A 10016-nucleotide genomic window follows, 5' to 3' on the forward strand; every position below is an offset into this window, starting at 1 on the left:
CACACCGGCCGGGGCTCCTTTATCTATTTCATTGTTGTGGTTTTTTTTATTTCCCAGTATTTAACCATTTTCTCTTTTTCCACATTCCCTAAGAAGGAATCTACACATTATTCCTTGACTCTTCTTATAGTTTTGTTCACACTGGAAATGTGCTGTTCTATTTTAGCAGAAAATTCAGGGTATTCTCCCAAATAAAACTGCCTCTCTCAGATGAAATATTAGAAATCATATTGCGCATAAAGTGTGATGAAACTGATTTTATAATTAATACTACAGGTAACAAATTCTTTATATAATTGTTAAGAATTCTAGTTTTAACCATGGTAACTAGTGACCTCTCATGGCCAATATAGGAACTGAAAGTTAAAAAAATAAACATTCTTGCTGATTAAACATGTATTGAGCATCTAATGTCTGTCAGACATTGTAGATGTCTGTGAGAAATCTAGACAAACTACACATCCTGCCTTCAGTTATTCAAGTTTCTCCCATATTATTTCAGAAATTCCAGAATAATATTTGATCAAAATATTTATTTCACTAGAAAGTCTTTGAATACTATTTCAAGTTCTTCAGGCTAACTATTTAGACTCTCTAAAGAGAAAGATTTTTCTTGCCCAAAAGGTAATTCCAGAGCTTCATAATGTATGAAAAATGGAATTTACAACTATAACTCAAATCAGAAACCCTGGGCTGTGAATGAATCATGCATCTTGATATGGAAATTTTAACTCTTTGAAATTTCCTTAACTATAATGTAATATATATCTTTCCTTTGAAAACAAGTAGTTCAAGATAACTAACAGAATATACATTTCCCTCTCCTTCCTCCCCAAATCCCACTGAGATAATAAAAGAAGTGTAATAGAGAGTTGAATAATGGGAAAGGTGGCATCATTGGACCAAAAGCGAAGTGCCATTTAGATGAAATGTATGTATGGGATAAGTGTATAAAGGATTCATGCAGACATGCAAACATTTGGTTAGTATAGGGTCTTCCAAGAACTATGTTGATAGTCACAAGAAGAGATTCTTAGGGAAGAAGAGGTAATAGCAGGAAAAGAACTAGGGGGGCTCAGAAGCAGCAGGAAGTTAGAGCAGGCTGTGACCTACAGATATATGTATTTAGAGATCTCTGGAGAGAACACTGGATTTCCAACAGCATATGGGACTAATGTTGAAGCAATTCTACTAGTTATGAAAGTATCAGGCAACCTCCTAAAGCTGAAGGATATAAGGACACCCACACAACAAATTGCTGTGTTTCAAATAGTTAACGTTTGCAAATTAATGTTTTTAAATGAATGAGAATGTCCTTACTTTCCCTATAATAATATCACCTTCATTAACTTGCATTTATTGTATTTCATTGACTGAAAAAGGGGCTAGCCTGAGGGTCATAGGCACTGACCACCGGGTGTGTTATACTCACCATCATCTGTGTCATTGTTGGAAAAATAAATCTAGGATAATACATTTCATGGAATTTGCTCCAGGATCCTGTCCTGATGATACACCTAATTTGTTGTTCACAATCCTCCAGCTGAGGGAGGCTCCACCAAGGTTTGGTCCACATTTATCTAAATGATGAGAATAGAGCATCAAGGGAAAAAGACCACTCTTTAAGTACCCTCAAACCGAAGCCAGCTTATGTTCCTTGTTATGGGCTATAAACTGTGTCCCCTCTCCCCAAAATCCACCTGTTGAAGCCCCAGTACCTCAGGATGTGACTGTATTTGAAGATGGGGTGATTAAAGAGGTGATTAAGTAAAAAAAAAAAAAAGCTATTGGTTTGGACCCTAATCAAATCTGACTGGTGTTCTTATTAGAAGAGGACATTTGAACAGACACCAGGGATGCACACGCACAGCATGCAAGGACACAGTAAGAGATGACCATCTACAAGCCAAGGAAAGAGGCCTCAGGAGAAACCAACCCTGCTTGGATTTCTAGCCTGCAGAGCTATGAGGAAATAAATTTCCATTTTAAAGCCATCTAATCTATGGTATTTTGTTAGGACAGCCCAAGGAAACTAATATATTCCTTAAGATATGATATCTGATTTTTTAATTTTCAGTCACCTAAGCTAGGTTTATTCTTATCATTTTTTCTGCTATTCAAGTTCACGCACCAAAGATCCCCAGAACACATTTGTGATTAAAAAACAAAAAAAGAAAGAAAAGGTAAGATTAGATTTTATTAACTTCCTACAGCAAGGGGCTACACAGACCATGAGAACTTGACACATCTCAAATTAAGGCAGTTAGTAAATGGTGCTTATGGAGTTTTGGGGACTGTGGTTTGTCATCGGGTGGTTTTAGGGCAGATGATACTACGCAAGGTCTAGGCAGAGATGGGTCAGAATTTGTAAACTAGGTGAGTTACTGGAACAATCGGTGGTTTTTATCTCTAAAAGATACAAGTCCTTATTCAGTTACTATTAGATTGATTTTGTTATTTATCTTGAACATTGGGGTCTGAATGAGCTGGTGTTAAAGTAATCAGCTTTGTCTGTCTTGCACGTCATGGTTTGGTACAGTTATCTGTCTTGCAAGTTATGATATAGTTTTCAAGTTGTGGTTTCTGTCTTACTTCTCAGTACTTAGAACCTCTCTGTGCTTAAATGAAAGGGATCTCAGATATGATCCAGAGAGCTGATATGGATAAGTCAGCACTATACCAGTGACGAGTGACTATGCTTACTTTCTAGGTAATTCCAAAACCCCGTATCTGTTTACAAACCATCAATATCCTAAGATTAAAAAGGCAAAACTTGGCATCTGAAAAACTAAAGGTTCGATACACAAATTTACTTTTTCATGTTAACTGAAATCCAAACAGTAGAATTACATTAACAATTTAGCTCAAAATTAAAATTAGGACTTTAGGATGAGACAGACCTTGATTCAATCAATTCCCATCTCCCAGGCTCATCACTTGTAGATTTGGGCAAATTATTTAATAACTATGGGTCAATTTCATCACCATTAAAATGGCATAAATGACCATACTTCCCTCATAGAGTTATTATGAGAATTAAATAAGTTAATGCATGTAGTCTACTTATCTGTTGCTATATAACAAACAACTCAAACTTAGTAGCTTCAAACAATAATTTTATTTTGCTCATGATTTGGTGGGTCAGGAATTTAATAAGGGTTTGGCTAGGCATTCATCTCTGCTGCCCAAAGCATCTGCTAACATGATTCTATTGAAGCTGGAGGATCCATTTCCAAAATGGATATCACCTAGATCTGTTGGCCAGAGGCCTCAGTTTCTCTCCAATGAGCCTCTCCACAGCGCTACCTGGGATTCCTCAGAGCCAGGCAACTGGGTTCCAAGAGTTTATGAGTTTCACAAAAGCTGGAAAGCCTTGTTTTCACTTAACCTTAAATCCCAGAGAGTCACTTCCACTAGAATTCAATTGGTGAAGCATGTCACAAAGGCCAACACAGATTCAAGAAAAGAACAAATAACTCCACCTATCACTGGTGGAATGGTAAAGAATTTGTGGTCATCTTGAATCTACTACACACATAAAATGTTTAACATAATAACCACCATATTCTGTGAGCTATTACTCCTTAGAGTTACTACTAAGCCGAACATAGGACAAAAGACAGCTTCAGTTTCCTAAAATCAGCATAGGAACATAAACTAAATGTGTTGTTGTTCTTAATTTTCTTATAGAACTTTTGTCATTTTTGTTAACTCCGTATTGCTCAAGGAATGTTTTCCCAGGCCTCTTCAATAGTCACAGTCACCACGGATGTTAATGATAGTTTTACAGATTATGTGTGAGTCCTAGCAAAACTAGAATTTGTTGAAACAGCCCACTGATTAGTAAAACATATTTTCCAATGATACATCTGATAAGTGGTTAATATCCAAAATTTATAAAGAACTTATAAAACTCAACAACAAAGAAAAACAAATAATCCCATTTGAAAATGGGCAATGGGCACCTCCCCAAAGAGGACATATAGATGGCCAATAGACATGAAAAGATGCTCAAAGCACTAATGATCAGAGAAATGGAAATTAAATCCACAATGTGATATCACCTCACATCTGCCAGAATGCCTACCATCAATAAATCAACAAACCACAAGGTTGGGGAGGATGCGGAGAGAATGGAACTCTGGTGCACTGTTGGTGGGAATACAGATTGATGCAGCCACTGTGGCAAATATGGAGTTACCGCAAGAAGACTAAAAATGGACCTGCCTTATTACCCAAAGATTCCACTTCTGGGAATATATCTGAAGAAATCCCAACATTTATTTGAAAGAATATATGCACCCCAATATTCAATGCAGCATTATTTACAATAGCCAAGATTTGGAAGCCACCCAAGTGTCCATCAGTAGATCAGTAGATAAAAAAGCTATGGTACATTTACATAATGGAATACTACTGAGCTGTAAAAAAGGAGGAAATCTTACCTTTTGCAAGAGCATGGATGGACCTGGAGAACATTATGCTAAGTGAAATAAGCCAGTCAGAGAAAGTCAAGTACCATATGATTTCACTCATATGTGGAATCTAATGAACAAAATAAACAAAAGAGAAACAGACTCATAGATACAGAGAACAGACTGACAGCTGTCAGAGGTTGAGGGTTGGGGACTGAGTGAAAAAAATGAAGGGATTAAGAAGAAAAACCTCATAGACACAGACAACAGAATGGTGATTACCAGAGTGAAAGGGGAGGTAGGGAGATTTAGAAGAGGGTAAAGGAGGGATGAATGGTAATAGAAGCAGCCTTGACTTGGGGTGGTGAACACAGTACAAAAGAGATTATGTATTATAGGATTATACACCTGAACCTATATAATTTTATTAACCAGTGTCACCCAAATAAATTCAATAAAAATAAAAAATCAGCCAAAACCGGTTTGGCTCAGTGGATAGAGCGTCGGCTTGCGGGCTGGGGGGCTTAATATATAAGTAAAATAAAAATTATTGCTGGCACACCAGTTAAAAATCATTGATTTAATCAATCACACCTATGTAATGACGCCTTCACTTATTTATTTTAAATAATGCTAATAATAAGAGCACAGATAGTTAAGATGAACAGCTAAGTATTTAAGAGGAGGTTTGTCATTGTATAATTTATGAATTATATCAAAGGACATCATGACCACATTTCTACTAGTAAACAAACCTCAGGAATCATGATTTGTCAAAAGACATTTGTTGGGGCAGAGACTATAAACAGGAATTGCCCTGTACCCTGAGTTGAGATGTGTGGTCTGTACACATACATGACCACCCTTGCTCTGCCCCAGTGCCTTTTATATATATAGATATCCTTTGTAAAAATCTAAACATAAGTACGTAAACTGTTTTTCTGAGTTCTGTGAGCCAGTCTAGCAACTTACCAATCCCAAGGATAAGGTGTGGGCACACCTGATTACAAACAGCTGGTCAGGAGGACAGGTGACCACCTGGCGGTGTGATTGGCCTATGAAGTGGGTCCAGGTGGCGGACCTGCAGGACTCAGCCCTCAATCCGGGCGGTCCCAGAGCTGACGCCCAGGACACAGGGTCCGAACTGAACTGAGTTGCAGGACACCCGCTCGGCGTCCAGAGAGCTGGCGAGTGACTTGGTGTGCAAATCCCACACAGTGGCGCGGACATGCGGTCGAGTGTAAACAGAAGGAAGCGGTTTCAGCCTCCAACGAGGCCCATCACTTACGCTGCTCGCACACCCAGCTCCCTAAGACCAAGCGGTTGAAACTAGGCCGACCTCACAGTCACCTGTTCACCGATAAAGCACTTACTCGGACACCGGCTCTGGATCAGGAGGCCTGGGAGGCACACGAAGGAGGAGGACTATGCCAGGAAGCTCCTGGTGCAAGCATCCGGGTGCTCCAAGCCCCTGCGGCACGAGGCAGGGCGTGGCACAGCCGGTCCTGGGGCGACCGGCCTTTCAGATCTCGCGAGGTTATGGCTCCGGCCAGAGGGGACCCATAGCACCGCGAGGGCTGAACGGTGGGGCTGGCTGAGACCTGCGTCCTCTTTCCACGTGCTGGGTGGGTGGCTGGTGCAGAGCCCACGCTAATCCCTGCATGGAGTCTCCCCACGCCACCCCCCACAGGCCGTACTGCCGGATGTTTGCGAAATATCGTGGATGTACAGATGCAGCTGGCTTATCGTCTAGTCCAGTGGTTCTCAGTCTTCTGGCCCTTTCAATACAGTTCCTCATGTTGTGACCCAACCATAAAATTATTTTCGTTGCTGCTTCATAACTGTAATGTTGCTAGTTATGAATCGTAATGTAAATATCTGGTATGCAGGATGGTCTTAGGCGACCCCTGTGAAAGGGTAATTCGACCGCCAAAGGGATCGGCAACCCACAGGTTGAGAACCGCTGGTCTAGTCTGTAGCAGATATCCGTGCACCTGGGCCTTGGATGTGTTGCAGAAGCAACGAAGGTTTCCAGAGTAAATGCCCAGGGAGGGAAAAAGCATTGAAAGAAACAGGGAAGTCATGGGCACAGGAAAAGGTCCAAGCAGATGTGGGAGGTGAGAATCCAGGCACCCTCATCCCCTGGCAAAGATGGAAATAAAGGATAATTTGATTTCCTGATTTGTTCTCAGTAGCAAGGAAAGAAAGTGCTTACTAAACCTGTAAATAAATGTTCACAGCTTGTCATAATTGCCAAAACAACCCAAATGTTCAACAAACTGTACATTCACGGAATGGAATATTACTTAGCAATAAAAAAAGGAAGGAACCATTGATACATGCAACAAATGGATAAATTCAAAGGTAAGTTGAGTGAAAGAAAATCAGTCTCAAAAGATTGATTCTATTTATGTGACATTCTGGGCAAGGCAAAATTACAGGGCTGGAGAACAGATCCGTAATTGATAGATGAGTGATTGACAGGATGGAGTTAGGGGAGGGCAGCGGTTCTCAACCTGTGGGTCGCGACCCCTTTGGCAGTCGACCGACCCTTTCACAGAGGTCGCCTAAGACCATCCTGCATATCAGATATTTACATTATGATTCATAACAGTAGCAACATTACAGTTATGAAGTAGCAACGAAAATAATTTTATGGTTGGGTCACAACACGAGGAACTGTATTTAAAGGGCCAGAAGGTTGAAACACTGGGGTAGGGGGTCACTATAAAGGGATAACAAAGTTATTTGGGTTGACTGGAACTGTTCTGTATCCTTATAGTGGTGGTCGTACAAATCTATATGTGTATTAAAACTTTACAGAGAAAGATGGGGAAAGTCAAATTACAGGGTAACCTTAAAAAAAAATTGAACATTCTATACCAGGTTTTACGCTATCTAAGGCCAAAGCAATGAGATAAGGCATGACTATAAACACAAAGTAATTAGAGCACAAACATTTGATATAGGATAACTGCAAAGTAAAAGCAGCCTGTTATAGGAAATTAAAGAGGGGATGGTTTCCAGTTTAAACAAAATGCTTCAAAGCAGAGCTTACATTGGATCTCAGTTTCAAGAACAAGAGGAAAATGATAATTCCACATGGAAAATGGTCATTTAGATTTATCATGTCCGTAGCATACAGGAAGGAATGGAACAGAAAGTGCAGAGGGCAGAAACTATGCCTGGTTAAAAGATGAGGAATTTGGGAAGAGCTTGAGCTGGGGTATTGACCATTTACTACAGCAAGTCTTTCCACGGAGCTGCACCCACACCTGCAGGGTACTCTGGAGACCAGGAGAAGGTTGGCATGACCTACTTCTTAATTTTATGCCCAACAATTGAGTTTTTTGCCTCATTTACAAATGTGGGTCACATATTTATCTTCCTTGCTACAATGTTGGCTCTTTCTAATCGTAATTATGCTGTCTCTTATCTGCAGCTTATTCTCGGGCCTCCAAGATCCCCTTCCCACAGACCCCCTTGTGAATACAGGCAGTAGTAGTGGAAATGGAATAGAAAGCACAGATTTGAGAGGCACCAATTCGGAGTTAGGAGTGACAAAACTGGTTTATAAAGGATAAAGGTACAGGGCAGAAAAAAATACTCGTTTAGAGACAAAGTTCTAAAAGAATGAAATGCAACTAGTAACTAGTTTATTCGTGTCCAACAACTGCACTTAAATATCAGCTTAAATCCGTTTTAGTTTGCTTAAATCAATATTTATAAGTGAAACCAATTTTTCTTTATTATAAATGCATGCAGGGCAATAAAAGTTTGTGAGCAGGCCATTCCAACTTTAAGTAAAAACTGAAAAGTATTTTAAGTAACCATATGATTTAACTCAATTTTTTTAAAGATAAAATACAGCCAATCCTTGAAGTCACAATTAAAAAATTATTATTCATGAGGAGAAAATTTTCATGAATTTTATAAAATAGAGTACAAGAAAATAGAATGTGATTGAAGAATTTCTTTAAAAATGAGTGCAGGCATACCCTCATTTTATTGTGCTTCACTTTATTGCACTTCACAAGTTTTGCATTTTCTATAAATGGAAGGCAAGAGCCTCCACCAACAAAAAAGATTTTGACTTATTTATTGTGACACTCTCTTTATTACGGTGGTCTAGAATAGACCACAATACCTAACAAGGTATGCCTGTATTGATGGCTTTTCTCACAATAAATATATATATATATATGTAAAAGAAATAAGAATGACTTATATAGAGAATAAAGTTTGTTATACAGCTTGCAGCAAAAATATTATTTGATAGTACTGGATATGTATTGTCAGTTTTTGTATTAAGCCACAATTGTATGCAACAGAAGAGCCTCTCAAATATCTAAACACATTGAGATTTTTACTGTTTGTATGAATGTATATGAAATCGTTATTAACACTGCAATAAAAAATATTTGCAAACAAGTAAAATAAGCAAGGTACATCAATAAAAATTGAGGAAATGAAACCAGACTTGTATTCTTATTCATCTAAAGTCATTACAAGTTTACAGGTCTCTTGGTTCAAAGGAAAGCATAATAGCCACAAATACTTACTGAAACATTACCTATTTACCAGGGTTTCATTTTTAGGATTCCTCAGTGGTTCTAAATGGCAGTGTTGCTAAACAAGTACAAAATAGAAACATTCAAAATATTTATTCTTCATCTTAAAAAGAAAGCACCTTATACATAAAAAGGTTTGTGAAAATTTGCTGAATATTCAACAGTGTTCATTGCTGACAGATGAAACAGTACCATGAACACTTATATCCTGTGATTGGACATACTCCACAGAATTGAGTCATCTTGTTGTAGTAACTCAGACACCATAAAAATAAGGGCACAAGAAATTCAATTCCTTTTCATCTAGGGTAGCTAAGAAGCCCAGACACAAAACTTGGATAATACACTCAATCATTTCAAGTTTCATTCTGGGTAGCATTTCAGTTTCTTCTCATATCAACCTTTATCAGGAGACAAAAGTAAAAATATATGGTTTTTATTTATATTTATGAATATGTATATTGATTTGAACAGGTCCTTCCCAGTCTCCTTGTGTGTGGCTATAATGTAGTGAAGAAAAAGAAATGGGAGGGTGGAGAGAGCTGAATATAAAGGACTTGGAAAATCCAATGGGGAGAGGAGGGGGCGCAGAAATACCTACCAGTGTAAAAATAATCTCTCACACACAGCAACTCGATCTAGACAGAAATACCCATGGCAACTATCTCAAATAGTTGCATCCGATTCCTCATTGGTGATCGGATGTCATTAACTTGCTGTGTTTCTAATAGGAAGACACTTCATGGCCTCAGGCTCCATTTATTTAAAAAAGGGGCCCTAGCCGGTTTGGCTCAGTGGATAGGGTGTTGGCCTGTGAACTGAAAGGTCTCAGGTTCGATTCCGGTCAAGGGCACATGCCCGCGTTATGGGCTCGATCACCAGTGGGGGACTTGCAGGAAGCAGCTGATCCATGATTCTCTCTCATCATGGATGTTTCTATCTTTCTCTCTCTCTTTCCTCCTCTCTGAAATCAATAAAAATATATTTAAAAAAAAACAAGAACAAAATAAATATATTGATGTCATAAATT

This window comes from Myotis davidii, unplaced genomic scaffold, assembly GCF_000327345.1.
Source record: "Myotis davidii unplaced genomic scaffold, ASM32734v1 scaffold228, whole genome shotgun sequence".
Classification (NCBI taxonomy): domain Eukaryota; kingdom Metazoa; phylum Chordata; class Mammalia; order Chiroptera; family Vespertilionidae; genus Myotis; species Myotis davidii.